This window comes from Delphinus delphis, chromosome 17 (genome assembly GCF_949987515.2).
Source record: "Delphinus delphis chromosome 17, mDelDel1.2, whole genome shotgun sequence".
Classification (NCBI taxonomy): Eukaryota; Metazoa; Chordata; class Mammalia; order Artiodactyla; family Delphinidae; genus Delphinus; species Delphinus delphis.
Window position 1 is genome coordinate 35398238 of NC_082699.1, and position 15820 is coordinate 35414057.

A 15820-nucleotide genomic window follows, 5' to 3' on the forward strand; every position below is an offset into this window, starting at 1 on the left:
TCCAAAGATGTCCCTCCTCCTGTATTCCTTAAGTCATCACCAACTCCCTCATATCACCCTCAGTTAAAGACTCCTTAAATTTGTCTATATTAGAGCCCCCACACCATAATCAGTCTCTAATTCCTATCCATTCTACTTCCAAAATATCTCTAAAATATATTTTCTTTACTCCCACCACTACTCTTTTAGTCCCACAGTAGTTCTTAATTCATCTCCCTGAACACCTAGACTGATTTAAATACTCCCTCTCCCTATGTACCTATGTACCTGGGACACAGTGAATATGCCCTTATCATGCCACTTAGAGAACACTGTACTGTACTATACTATATACCACACTATAATGGCTGATTTGTCTTCCATACTAGGCAAAAGTGAGGAACAGAGTCTTCTTAAAGTGAGGAACAATATTTTCATTCCTCCTGTGTCCCCTACAACTAACTCAGTACTTGGACTGGATCCAAAGTAGGTGTAAAACAAGCATCTGCTGAACAAATGGGTGAATATAGTCTCCAAACTATGATCTCCTTACACACATACCTGCTTAAAAAACTTCAGTACCCCATCACCTCCTGAATTATTAACAGAAACAGGACCCAACATCCATGTGTCATACACAGTAAACCACTTACCTATGTCATATTATTTAATATTCAGAACAACTTTATAAATTAGGCACTATTAACAGCTAGAGCTCAGGTCTTGGGTCAGCCTACCTAGGTTCTTATCATAGCTCCACCACTTAATTATGTAATTATGGAAAACAATAACCCCTATCTCCTAAGTTTGATGTGAAGACTAAAAAAGAAAATCTGTATAAAGCATTAGCACAATGCCTGGTACATAGTAAAAGTTAAATAAATGTTAATTTTATCATTTTTTTATCCTCATTTTACAGAGAAGGCTTAGGGAAATCAGGTAACTTGCCCAAGGTCATGAGTCTAAAAAGTGATGGGTATGCTCATCCCCATGCTTTTGGACAAGATGCTATGATCAAGCTAGCCCCATATTCTCTTTCCACCTCCCACACAGGCAGAACTGTCCAAGTTTCATTAAGTACCCTTCTTATGTGCTCATAAATCACCCCTGTATCCTCTTCCAGTGTGTTGCATTAGTTTCAAATACCTATTATCTGACTATAAAATTATAGCTCTATCACTCAGGTATATCTCTAATGGCTAGCACAGTGTCTAATACACAGTACACGTTCAATAAGTTGTTGAATTCATAAATGTTATTTTGTTTCATCATATATATTCAGGTGCTCTGTTTGGAGTTCCCTCACGCTCCCTGCTGCTCTTCTCCCAAATTGCTATTCATCCTTCAAAGCCAAGGTCAAGTTCCCTCTACTTCCGTGGAAAGTATCCTCATGTCTCAACGCTAACATTAAATAAACTGGTTCACATGAAGTTCTCTAGTTCCTAACAAATAGTTGATAGTAAAATAACAATAGTGGTAGCAACAATAATGATTTTTCTTTCTTCCTCCAGTGGTCCATATTGTATTGGGTTGGCCAAAAAGTTCATTCGGGTTTTTCCATGACTTCTTATGAAAAAGCTGAATGAATTTTTGACCAACCCAATATTTTGCCTATTAATTTTTCTAAAATGTATCATACAAAAAATCTATTATATGCCTAATTGGTTAGACTGTGAGTTAGTTTAAACCAAAAAAACTAGGCTTTATTTATCTTTGTATCTTAGTAGCTGCAACATAATTAGTTTTACTAAATAAATCTATAAATTTAAATACCTCCTATTTAATGAAAATCTTCTGATGCCTGAATGGACCAAAAGCTTTCCAAATTTTGATACCTATCAAGACAAAGTCAAAAGTAAAACTCCACCTGATTTTGCACTTGCTCATCCAGAAATTGATTGTAACCCATGATTTTAAGCAGAGGTTGGTCTAAGTGACTGTTTCCCTAAGTATAAAATAGGGTTAATCACTTTCTTTATGCTCCAAAGAAATGCTTTCATCTTAAAAAAATGCCTTTGGACATAATTCAAGTGTTAAAATCATAAATTTATAAACAATCTCTCAAAGTTAGCAATGATAACTAAGCACAAAATAGTTACTTTTTCTTGAAATTCGGAGAGATGCAAGCCAGTACTCTAAGTTAACACCCATCTAGATTTGTAATGTGTATGTTAACTGGTATTTCAGCACAGTGATTAACAACCTTCTAAACAAAACTAATGCACTACTTTGATATAATAGGAAAAAAAAAAGTTATAAGCATATGTAGCAAAAAAACCCACTTCAAATATTTATTGAATATTTTCTATGTGGAAGGGAATATTTTAATATGGACCAAAGAACAGTCTAATATTGCATTATTTAATGTTTATCCTAGCCATTTTAATTAGGACACTAATACTAGTAGTAGTAATTTTCCATCCTGTTTCCCATATGAAAAGAATACAATAGAGTACTTTGGCACACACTTTTTTATTTTTCATTGCTCAGCTGAAATCGAGTTGGTAGAGGTTGTAAAGTCTTTCCAGTTGCTGAGCAATGCAAATCCCCAGTATTCAATGCAAATCCACAGTTTTCAAGAGTTGGAGAGTTACAGAACTCTTATATGATTTTACAACACATGTAAATAAACAAGCAAACAAACGAAAAGATTTTTCAGTACCACCTACCCTTTCAATTTGTAGTATGAAAACTACAGCAAAGTCCCCAGATACATAAATCCACATCAGTTAAGGAAATTATTAAAGTAAACTATGTCTGCATAGAGACAGTGACATTATAGGGAATAAGTTTGGGATGCATACTATATAACAGCGTCATGTCTTAAACAGTGTTATTAATGGAAAAGTATTTACCTTATACAATAATAAGCAATTATTGTAAAACTGATCTAGGATCAGAATCTATGAAGGACAGGGCTCCACAAACCAAAGCCTAATTCTCTGGGTTACAAATAAAGACAGCTGAACGACACAGTCAGCATATAAAATAACTTCAATCTTAAACTCTAATGTCTGCTCACTCATTGAATGTAGAGCTCCTTTCCTTTGAAGCTACCTAGGTTAGGCATTTATGATATCAAGTGTTACAAAGAACAGTTGCAAAAAAAACATAACCCTACCTACAACATTGGGTAGCAAGTAGTGGGCCTGTCATAAAGTTGTCTTTGAAATGCAAATATATAGTTTTGTGGTATAAATATTTTTAAAGGACATTTTGATCCAATGTCTCAAAAATTCATTATATTAACACATGCTGAGAAATGGTTACTAACTAAAGTTGTTTTTCAAGTTTACACAAATCATCTTAAAATGCCAAGTGGTATGAATGGAACACTGGTTTGCAAGTCAGGAAACCTGTGTAAGTGCTATTCTTCATCTAGAATACTAACTATATCTTAGGTTGTTTGTTTAAAAAAATATATCAAACTAAATATAAGGGCCCACCAATTCTGAAATTACAAATTAACCTAAAATTTTCTAAAATATAGTACCATGAGATAAGTATATATACTGATCAATTGGGGCAAATTTTCTTTACCCAATATATCCTATTCTTTTTTAATTAAAACTCCATTTTTTGAGATCCTACTACATGTTAAATGCTTTACATATACTATCTCATTTAATTTTGAGCCATACATTAACTGTTGTAGAAAATCATTATTAGCTACTTTACAGATGAGAAACCTGAGGCTAAGAAAAATAAGAGATGTGCTCAAGTTCACACGGTTAGTAATTGGTAGAAATGAGGTTCCGACTATAAAGTTCACGCCCTTGTCTCTAAACTTGTGTGTTTGGTAAGTAAAGACACCTCACTCTCCACTATTCCATGTGGACACTATTTGTATGGAAAAAAAATTAATTATGAGAAGGAACATTTATGTATAAAACCTTGCTGAATAAAGTGGTGTGTGCTAATAATTTTCATTTCCTCAATTTTCAATTTTTCTTCAACTACTAAATAAATTGTGGGATTACTATGCTTTCCTCACTCTGCAGACATGGTACACTGCCATTCTAATCCACAGAATGGATTAGATATATGAAACATAATATGTATTATACTTAAAAGCTGAATATTATACTTAAAATTTACAACTTAAATTCTAGATTTCTTTAGAAACTGCTGATGGTTCTGCTGCAATTAAGAAATAAAAGCATATAAAATTAAGCTGAGAGAAGAAGTGAAAAGACCATGCTTTCATTTACCTCATGTATATTTCCCATACAGGATTATACCAGATAGGATTTAATCTTAATTTTCAACTTCAAAATATCTCTTTTACAAAGTTAGGATTCCTTAAAGCCAAATGCTGCTTGTAAGTAAACAGCAGAAACTGATAACCTGATAGATGAAAAATAACATAAAGGAAATATAGAGGAGTACAGGATAAACTAATTATGACTTACATGATGAAAGACACTTTATACTCCACAAATCGTGTTGCCATATGCAGGAAAAATTAAAACTAAAATATCAAAAAGTTATAAGCCTAGAGTGTCCCCTTATATTTTTCCATTTCATGCTTTCTGACCCAAAATTTTTGTTTTCTCTGTGAAGCATCTTTCAATACAAGCACAATTTAACATTGAGGTGGGATAAAACTGTCCAGGTAATGGGTGTTGGTGGTTGTCATAACTGATGTAACTGTCCTTTTTCAGGTTTTTTTTTTTTTAGTTTTGCTAAAATATCAGCAATTATAAAATTTTGATACAAATATGTTGTACACCTGAAACTATTATAATGTTATATGTCAACTTTTGTAAAACAGAATACCTTTACATACAAGTTGCATAGAACATCTTCAAATACGTTCATCAACCATTTGCTTTCCTTCTGTGAAGTGACCACACATGTCTTTTGCTTCTTTATTCTTACTGGGTTTTCTTTTCTTATTGAATTTAATTTATTATTAATAAAAACAACTACAGTAATCTCAAAAACAAAAACAAACTGTTGCCCAAAATTAGTAAGGATGATTCTAGGGCATGGGAAACAGTCTTCAAACCATCCCACTACCTAGGACCAGGTCCTGGGACAGCGGGCGATGTGCACTTCCTTTTCGGGGCTTTTTATGTGTTTGTTTTGTTTTTGTTTTATCAATATCCCTTCAGCAGTGTAATTCCCTTGGCCACTGGCCCCTCGCCCGGTTTTCCACACCGGCCCCCACCCCTTTCCTTCCGACCTGCTCGCTCCCTTCACTCTCTAAGAACCACCTTGGGGACCCTGTGGAGGCCCTGCCTGATTTGCGCCGACTGACCCCAGAGGTTCTCTCCCTCACCTCAACTTCCCCTGTTTCCTCCCTCGGAGACGGCGTCCACTGGCCTCCTCACACCCCGGGACCTGACTTCTGTCCCCGTATGGCTCGTCATCCCCGGCCACCTACCGCCTAAAGATCCGGGAGGATTTCGGGACAAGCAGCCGCGTCGCGGCGCTCAGCCCTAGACGCGGCGGCCGAGCGCCCGGCTGCCCGTCCGTGAACAGCTGCAGCCGCGAGTCCGCTCCAGGCCCAGGGTGGCGGCGACGGGGGCGGGGCAGACAGCGGCTCCCAGGGGCGTTGGGCGGGCGCGGGGCGGGGCCTCGGGCGCCTGGGGCCCAGAGCGCGGCGCAGCCCGGCGGGAGCAGAACCGTTAAACTGGCGGCGTGCGTTTCTCGGGATGTGCAGGGCGCGAGGGGCGGGCGCAGCCTCTCGGGAGCCGCGCGTGGTGCGGAGGCTTCGCCGAGGTGCCTTTGGGACCCCAGCCGGCGGTCCTGCTTGCCCGACACGGGGAGGCGCGAGACGAGACGTCTGCGCGATGCCGGGCGGCGGACTCCAGGCAGCGTCTGTGAGCTATGCAGCCTCTATGAGCGAGGCCTCCGGTGAGCTGACGACTGAGCCCCTCCCGCGTCGGAGCTGCCGGCGGATCCCGCAGGCGCTGGCAGCTGTCCCTGGCCTGAGTCTAAGTGGTGCTAGGATTCGGGCTGTTATGGAATAAGGGAAATGGTTAACTTCTGACAGGAATACATATCGCACACAGACTGCCGTCCTGAAAGGAACAAAATTCGTTGAGGCGACTCCATCTGAATCCGAATCCTTTATTTTTAATTTTCACTTTTATTCTTTTACTCAATTTTTCACTGTTATTTTTGAGAGTCCCCACTTGGTACTACCACTATACTAGGGGGACGTGGAGGCGGAACACGGGTGAACACGGGTGTAATTACAGGGCTCACAATCCGGTGGGCCCCTGGGCTGGTGAACAAATTCTGTGGGCTGTGCTAAGTATTGCGATAGGGGAGTAGATTTAAGTTGGGAGCATAGTGTAAGGAATGCCTAAACTGACCCTTAGGCTTGGAATGTTAGAGCCATTTTCGGAACAGCTTATGCTTGGTTTCTTCCAGCTGGCTGGAGGAAGAAGGCAAGGAAGAAGAGACGGTGCAAAGGGAAAAGAAAACTTGTCTGGCGTACAGTAGTTGGAGTAGGGGAAACAGTGTGGAAAGGAAACAGAAGAAGTGGACATGAATCAAAAGTTTGAATCTTTCATAACTTATCTTTTTGAATATTGGAAGGGTCGTTCTCACAGCACTATGGAGGGCAGATTGTGTGTGTGGGGTGTAAGATATAGCAATATTAAACAGGCCACAGAAGGCTTCCCTGGGGGTGTCTGCAATAACTCCAATAAAAAATAATGATGTCTGAGATAAGTACCAAAGAAGAAGGGATAGATCTGAGAGATGCTGCTGAAGTGAAATCAATAGTTTTGTGACAGACTGGGTGGAAGGAGTGAATAAGAAGAGAATCTAGGGTGACTCGGGGTTTCTGAATTGGGTGAACAAGTGAATAGGTGGTGATGACATAAGATAGGGAACACAAGAGGCAGAACAGGTTTAAGGAGGGAAATGATGAGTTCAAACTGGGACTTGTAAATATGAGATTATAAAAGAATATTTAAGTTGAGGTTTTCAAACAGCTTTTTTATGTACACACACAAAAAAATATGTACCCATACATATATAACATATACATACACGTTATAGATAAATTGGAACATTAGGAAAGGGATGCTGATTAAGAAAACCCATTCCAGAAAAAAGTATTTAGAAAGAGGACTCAAAAGGCAAGTACTGCAAAGGAGGCTGTGTAAAGGCAAAGAAAGCTTGACTGGAATGGGATAACTGAAGATGAAATGCCTCTTTGAAAAGGGATCATCTAAGCTAGGGCTGAATGCTGATATAGAATAGGAAAAAGGTATTTAGGGAAAGGGAACTGTAGGTATTAATGTCCTGCTAAAATATGCTAAATAAGTTTAGCATATTTCAGAAACTGATTAAGACCAGTATGGTTGAATAGAAAGCAAGAAGAGAATGCTGAAGATGAGTTTGGAGAGACAGGAAAAGCTGAAATCCTACAGTTTTTTGTAGGCTCCAGTAAGGAGACTGAATTTTATTTTAAGAGCAATGGGAAGCATTGAAGTGTTTAAGTGGGACAGTAATATAGTAGGATTTACCATTTTAAAAGGTGTGGAGTTTCACAATCACTTCCATGCATAGTCAAGTTATTGCTATTTAGGTGTAGAAAAGGCTTCCAACATTCTTACCTTCCACTGAGACAGCTCACCTGGCTTCAGAGACTAAAGTGCAGGTCAGAGGAGGTGTCATGATAAGAACATGTCCTATGGCATGAAGCACCAGAAGTCTGTGGATAATGACGTCAGTAAATCCTTTCAACCCCCAGATGTAAAAAATTGTAGGTGTAGGATTCAGTTCTCATTAATCTAGTCAAAACAGAAGTTTTCTTCTTGAGGAATATGTTTAACAATGTAACATATACAATTATATATACATCATACAATAAAATTAGTTTTTACATATTACTAAATGAAATCAATAGAAATTATGATAAAAAAGTGAGATGGAAGAAAAAATTTTTTTTCAAATAAAACCAAAATCAGTAATCTACTTCAAGGTATAAATACATTTTAAATATAGTTAATAAGCAGACTCCTAATTTTTTGGATAATTGATGAAGAAGAATAAATTATATAAACACATTGAAATTTTAAAAAATCTCTTGTTGATTTGGTAAGAAATATTGGCATCTACAAGGATAATCCAGAACTTATAATATACATCTACAAAAAGAGCTTAACAACAGGTTAGTGAGCAATTTAAATACTAATTACACTGCCCAAGGAAACTTGAAATGCCCTGAAATCATTGAGCTCACATAAGAAACTCATGACAAGTTTCCCCAAATTTAACAACACTAAAAATTGACACTACAAGTTGTTACTGAAATTAACTTTTCTAAACTTTCAATAATAAAAATAAATTTTGATTGCCTATCCTGGAGAAAATACCAAATTATTTACTCTCACAAAGAAAATGCACTATAAAATTGTTTTCAAATGAAGAGGCAATCAAAAAACTAAAAATACAGGCAGTTAATTTAAAATATTTTTTTGGATTTTTTGATGTTTGTGGTATTTGTCAGCTTTTTAAAATTTTTAATTTGTTGTCATTGCATTGTTTTTCTCATTGTAAATAAATATTTACTTTGGTTCAAAAAAAAAAGGTTTGGAGACTGTATCAAGGAAAATACAAAAGTGGAAATAGGAATCCCAGTTCCCAATTAGAAGGATAATAATTAAGAGTTAAATGTGTCTTACTACTTGTAAGTAGAGGTTTTATTTACAATTGTATTTTCTTAGCTTATTTAACTTTACCTTCACAATACCTTACATTTAGTTAATAAAACCTTGTATGATCACAAGTAACCTTGTATGAGCACAAGTAACACGCACACAAACTGGTTTCTGGTTCTCATGGTAGATACTGTCTAGTTAGGGTGCAGTTACAGAGACAATTCCAATTCAATAGCTAATTGTTAAGATAAAGGCATTCATGGTGTGCCTGTGTAGTTCTACTGAAAGCCTGGGAGTTGGGAAAAGCTGAAGAGGTAGCATTACCTAGTGTTTACCAAATGATCTCCTTACTAACCTCCTGTCAGTATTCTTCCTCTTATTATTCCACAAACATCTACAAAGCATTTTATGGAAGATACACATATACACACCCCCAAATACAGATAATCATTGAAACAATGCATGAAAAGCTATAATAGCGATTTGGCTCCACTCAGCTTAGTTCAGAAAAAAAAAAAAAAAATTTTTGAAAGTCTATGCCTATTATGTGCCAGGCACTGAGGATATAAAAACCAAACTGAGATACGACTTGCATGACTGAGGCACAACTAGTAAGAAGAGAACAATAGTCTAAGAGTACCTATAAACCTGTAAGTACAATAGAGGGTAGTATATGTGGCAGAAGTATTTACATGGAATAGAAGTAGTACAAGGAAAGAATTCTGTCTGGGTGGAAAGGAGGAGAGGAAGGATCATGGAAGAGTTTGCAGGGGAGGTAATGCCTAAGGAGGATTTTCAAGGATAGAAAGGAGTTTACCAAGTTAGACAGGGATATTCCTTGCAGGCAGAAGGACATGTCCAAAGGCATATAGAAATAAAACAGAAGTCAATACCAAAAACTATCAGTAATTCAATACTGCAGAAACACAAAATATGAGACACTGCTTGGGTAGTGGTTCAATATTAGGCTAAAGAAGAATGAAGAGCCTTTTATCTCCCTTATAAGCATGTGGAGAGATGCTGAAGGACTGTAGGTAGGGTATGATAAGATCTTATGTGTATCTAAAAAATAATCACTTAGGTGACTAATGTGGAAAATGGATTGAGGAGAGGTACAGGCAGCAGACAAGGCAAAAATAGAAGCAGAGGGACCTGTTCATAGCCTTTTACAGGAAATGTTGATGAGAGCCACAATTAAGATAGGGAGGAACCATGAAGAGACGTGCACATACTTCAGAGAATAGGGAGAACTGATGGATTGTAGAGGGTGTGAGATGAGAAATAAAAATGGTGATGCCAGTTATCGATTTAGGCAGCCAGGTGGATCTCAGAAACAATGAAAAGATATTGTGAGTTCCCTGAGGAGGAATGAGGGAATGGAATGAATCTAGAGTGTAGGTGGAGGAATGGAACAAAGGTAAGAATAGGTGAAATAAGAAAACAACCACTGTAAGAGGAAGGGAGTCTCTGTGAAAAGTGTGGTAAGGGGCTTTAGGACTAAAGTTTTCATATGGTATCTGTGGGAAATTTGCAGAGAGCGCTGAAGACAGGTAAACAATGTTGAGGTGCAATTGAAGGTAAAGATCAAAAATATGTAGTGGCATTTGTGGTTATGGGATTCATTGGTAAATATAGAAGATGATAGATTGGAATAATCAAGAAATTAGAAGTGTTGAAGGTGATATTCAGGAATGGTAGTACAAAAAGGGTCAGAATTTTGGATAGAGGAAGCATATGTTCAGAGAGTGGATATCTGAGTATGAGTTTGGAGATGGAGTGGTTCTAACTATGGGCGCCCAGAGTGCAGCTACAGTGGTGAATAGCAGACGTGTAATGGAGATAAAGGTCACTGGACTTGAGGGAATCAAAGAAATGAGTCCAGACCAGAGTATTAGAGAGGCCATTCACATTGACATTTAAATCAATGGCATGTGATAAGAATGAAAACCAGATACTGAAGTCTGCATTAATTATGGGGGAGTAAAAGAAGACCTGGGGATGGCAGATGGTAGGCAGAGAGGAACTTTTAAAGGAAGGAGTCATACAGCAGGTGTGTAGGAAGAGGCCAGGAAAAAATAAGGCGTTACATAATCTAAGGAATTCTCTACAAATCTCCTAAGCTTATTCTTGCTAAAGGCTTAATGACTAATGAAAATGTAATGCATTTTCTCCAAGATTATTTAAATATCAAATATCTTAAGCCAATGGTATATTTGGCATAGAGTATCAGACACTGTGGCAAGGTTTTTCAGAAAATTTTATTTAAACACTGGGAACTTACAGTAGTTCTATATCCAAACATTACACATACACATAAGACACTTAAAAACTTCAGAGCAATGTGTGTGATCACTTCCTTTTTAGCAAGTTACCTTAAATGAGTTTTAGTTACATTTACAAAACTGAAGACTATCTCTGTGGAGGATCAAAGACTCTCACCTGTTAAATTACAAACTGTACTCAGATATTTAGCCTTACCTAAAAACTTATTTGGGAGGCAGTCCCAAAAGAATATGGGCTTCTCATTTTTGTTTTTCAATGGTATTCCACCTAAGGTCAAACACATGTGCATTTATCAAACATAAAGAACCTTAGTATTTATTTAAATTTGTAACCGAACATGTAAAATAAATTTAAAAATTAAAAGCCTTTACAAACCTTTTTTAGCATTTTGTGCTATTTAACAATCATTTTAATAAATATTGCTATTACAAGAAAGAGAAGTTATATTAATTAAAATTCATTGTATGTCAATTTCCTTATATTTAATATGTAATATTCCTACTTATTTCCTATGATTTTGTTAATTATAAAAAAGAAAATAAATACATGTAATAATATTTAAGATAAAATGCTATAAAATTAATAATGATATAATAAAATCAAAAAATGTTTTTTAAACTAGAGTATTCTATTCTTTGTGAAATGAATACTTAGGGCAAATATTTTATTTTCTTCCCAGAGATGAGTTACACACAAGTATAGCTAGATCAAAAATAAACAAAAACTAAGCAAAAGAAATGGTGTTATTACTCAAATACAATCAAAGCTTTTTCTATATTAGAAAATGTGAATGCCAGAGAAAGTGCATGTGAACATGTGTATATTTTCAGCATGGTTTAGTACAGTGTTTCTCAGAGTATGACTCAGGAAAAAACAACATCAGAATCATTAGTGCTTGTTTTGAATGCAGATGCCTGTTCTACCCAAAATCTTTTTCAGGTCTATGGGAGTGGCACCTCAATTTCCTCTGGCAAAGCAGAAACAAGAATCCTTTTCTTAGGATTTCTGTGAATATTAAATAGCACATATTGTAAGGCTAGCACCATACTTGCCACCTATCATTATTAGGATTCTTTCTTTTCTGCCAAAATGACATATGTATACTCACAAATGACTTGCTCAAGAATACCTGATCATGGTTCTATTTTTCTCTTTTCTAAGAACTAAGCCTTTTTTTTTTTTTTTTCCTACCTTGGACCACAGGGGACAAATAAATCCTTCCTTTTCTGATGAGTGGCTATGTTATATTCTTTCCAATAATGTTTTCCCAGCACTTTCTGTGTTCTACTTCTGTACTAGTCACTGGAAGGCTAAGTATAAACTGTCATGAGTTTGGATGTAGTTAATTAAAAATTTATGGTAATTCATATAAGACTAAGCTTAAATATATAATATGTTAACTTTAAAACTTAAGGTTTTATGGATGAAACTCATTGGTTTGGATTTTAATAAATTTAAAACTCAAGAATCAAATGACAATGTAACAAATACTGATGTGATCATCTCTTAGCATTCTTATCTGTTTATCAAAAGGAAACTTAACACTTTCCAACTATTAGTTAATCTAGCACAGAAATAAAGTAAAAATCATTTATCTTCTATCACTCATAGATAACTATTCTTAATGTTTAGTGCTTAATTTTCCTTAGTTTTTTCAACACATAACATGTAAAATCATTTTTTTAAAGTGAATTATACTCTACATATTGATTTGTGATCTGATTTTGTCCCACAATATTTTGTAAACCATTCCAACTGAACAGATGAAAAATTTCATCATATTTTTAATGACTGCCTGTTGTTTTACAGTATAGGTGTACCATAATTTATTTCACCTAGTCCACATTATTGAATTTTTAGACATTTTTTTTCTTTTTAACCCCCATTATAAATAAAAATGTGATAAACATTGTTGTACATATATATTTGTTATCTTATCCATAACACCTTTAGGATAAATTCTTAGAGACAGAATAACTAGGTCAAAGAATGTGTGTGTGTGTTCGTGTGTGTGTGTGAGTACCTTCCCATATCTTCAAAATTGCAGGAATATTACTGCTTTTTAACTTTTGTTAATATGGTAGGTGAAATTCTTAGTTTTTAACGTATAGTCTTTCATCATTAGCAAATTTTTTAAAAAGATGGTGTTTATTAATTATTGTATTTCTTCTTTTGTGAATTGCTTTTTCATGCCTTTAGTCTCTTCCCGTATTAAAAAAAGTAATTCTTTATACTATTTTGAAAAGATCTTCACCAGTTTGTCTTTTGGCTTTACTTATGATTTTTTTTCTTTTAATCATACAATCTATTAATCCTTTCCTATTAATGTATTTTTTTAATTGAAGTATAACTGACTTACAATATGGCATTTCAGGTGTACAACATGATTCGATATTTTAATACATCACAAAATGATCATCATGATAATCTAGTTACCACCTATCACTATATTGTTATTAAACATTATTTACTATATTCCCTATGTTATACATTACATCCCTGTGACTTATTAATTTTCTAATGGGAAGTTTGTACCTCTTAATCTCCCTCATCTATTTCACCCATCCCCCCACAAACCTACCATTTTGTTCTCTGTATCTGTGCCTCTGTTTCTGCTTTGTTATGTTTGTTTTGTTTTTTAGATTTCACATATAAGTGAAATGACATGGCATTTGTCTTTCTCTGTCTGCCTTATTTCACTTAGCATAATACTCTCTAGATCTATCCATGTTGTCACAAATGGCAACATTTCATCCTTTTTATGGCTAAGTAATATACCATTGAATATATATGCCACATCTTCTTTATCCATTCATCTGTTGATAAGACACTTAGGTTGCATCCATGTCCTGGCTATCATAAATAATGCTGGACTGAAAATAGGGTTGCCTATACCTTTTGAATTAATGTTTTTGTTTCCTCCACAAAAATACCCAGAAGTAAAATTGCAGCAACCTATGGTAGTTCTATTTTTAGTTTTTTTGAGAAACCTCCATAATGTGTTCCATGGTATCTGTACCAATTTGCTTTCATACCAGTAGTGCTCAAGGGTTCTCTTTGCTCCACATGCTCACCAACACTTGCTATTTGTTGTTTTTTTTATAATAAACATTTTGACAGATGTGAGGTGATATCCTGTAGTTTTCCCTGATATTAGTGATGTTGAGCATCTCTTCATATGTCTGTTGACCATCCATATGTCTTCTTTGGAAAAATGTCTATTCAGGTCCTCTGCCCAATTTTTGTTTTGTTTTTTTTTTTTTGGTGTTGAGTACTATGAGTTTTTTTTTTTTGTATATTTTGGATATTAACCTATTATTAGATATATTGTTTGCAAATATCTTCTCCCATTCAGTAGGTTGCCTTTTGTTCTGTTGTTAGTTTCCTTTGCCATGAAAAAGCTTTTTAGTTTGATGTAGTCCCATTTGTTCATTTTTGATTTTGTTTCCCTTGCCTAAGGAGACATATCCATAAAAACATTGCTAAGACTGATGTCAAAGAGCATTCTGCCTATGTTTTCTTCCAGGAGTTTTATGGTTTGGGGTCTTACATTTAAGTCTTTAATCGATTTTGAGTTTATTTTTGTATGTGCTGTGAGAAAGTAGTCCAGTTTGATTCTTTTGCATCTAGCTGTTCACCATTTATTGAAGAGGCTGTCTTTCCCCATTGTACATTCTTGCCTTCCTTGTTGTAGATTAATTGACCATACATGTGGGTTTATTTCTGGCTCTTGGTTCTTTTTTTTTTTGGCTCTTGATTTTTGATTCCATTGATAATGTGTGTCTCTTTTTGTGCCAGCACCATACTGTTTTGATTACTGCAACTTTGTAGTATAGTTTGAAGCCAGGGAGCATGATATCTCCAGTTTTGTTCTTCTTCTGCAGGATTCTTTTGGCTATTTGGGGTCTTTTGTGTTTCCATACAAATTTTAGAATAATTTGTTCTAGTTCTGTGAAAAATGTCACTGGTATTGTGATAGGGATTACAATGAATCTGTGGTCATTTTAATAGTATTAATTCTTCCAATACATGAGCATGGTATATCTTTTCATTTGTTTTGTTGTCTTCAATTTCTTTCATTAATGTCAGTTTAATGAGTATAGGTCTTTTACCTTCTGTAAAAGATTGGTTAGATTTAGTCCTAGGTATTTTATTCTTTTTGATGCAATTGTAAATGGACTGTTTTCTTTCTGATAGTTTGTTTTTAGTGTATAAAATTCAACAGATTTCCTTATATTAATTTTGTATCCTGCAACTTACTGAATTCATTTATTCTAGTAGTTTATTGGTGGTGTCTTTAAGATTTTCTCTATATATAGTATCATGTCACTGGCAAACAGTGACAGTTTTACTTCTTCCTTTCCAATTTGGATTCCTTTTATTTCCTTTTCTTGTCTGATTGCTGTAGCTAGGACTTCCAATACTATGTTGAAAAGAAGTGTGAGAGTGGACATCCTTGTCCTTTTCCTGATCTTTGAGGAAATGCTTTCAGATTTTTGCTGTTGTGTATGATGTTGCTGTAGGTTTGTCATATATGGCTTTTATTATGTTGAGGTATGTTCCCTCTATACCCACTTTGTTGAGAGTTTTTATCATAAATGGATGTTGAATTTCTTTCTTATTAATATCTGCTTTGGGCTTCTACTTAGAAAGTTTTTCATTAGCATAAGATTATATAAACATTTACCTATACATTCTGAAACAAACGTAAATTCCAAACCCAAGCACATTTAAGAATTTAACATACCAATTCATTCAATCATTTATTCATTCATGCAACAAGTATCTATTGAACACATACACACTAGGCATTCTTCTAAATGCTGGAAATAAAGCAGCAAGTAAGACCAAGGTTCCTGCTATCATGGAGTTATATTCCAAAAGGAATATAATCATGTAGCATATAATTTAATGTGGGATTTCAAGTTACT

At 35.4% G+C, this 15820-nt stretch overlaps 1 protein-coding gene across 1 annotated transcript in view; it reads right to left on the bottom strand.

Moving 5' to 3' along the window:
- C17H8orf88 (chromosome 17 C8orf88 homolog) overlaps positions 1-5503 on the bottom strand; it is a 40251-nt gene extending 34748 nt beyond the window's left edge. Inside the window, exon 1 of the mRNA XM_069541565.1 lies at positions 5369-5503. The gene's annotated coding sequence lies outside the window, so the exon portion shown is untranslated. The remainder of the gene's footprint in view (positions 1-5368) is intronic.
- Positions 5504-15820: the final 10317 nt, after the last annotated feature.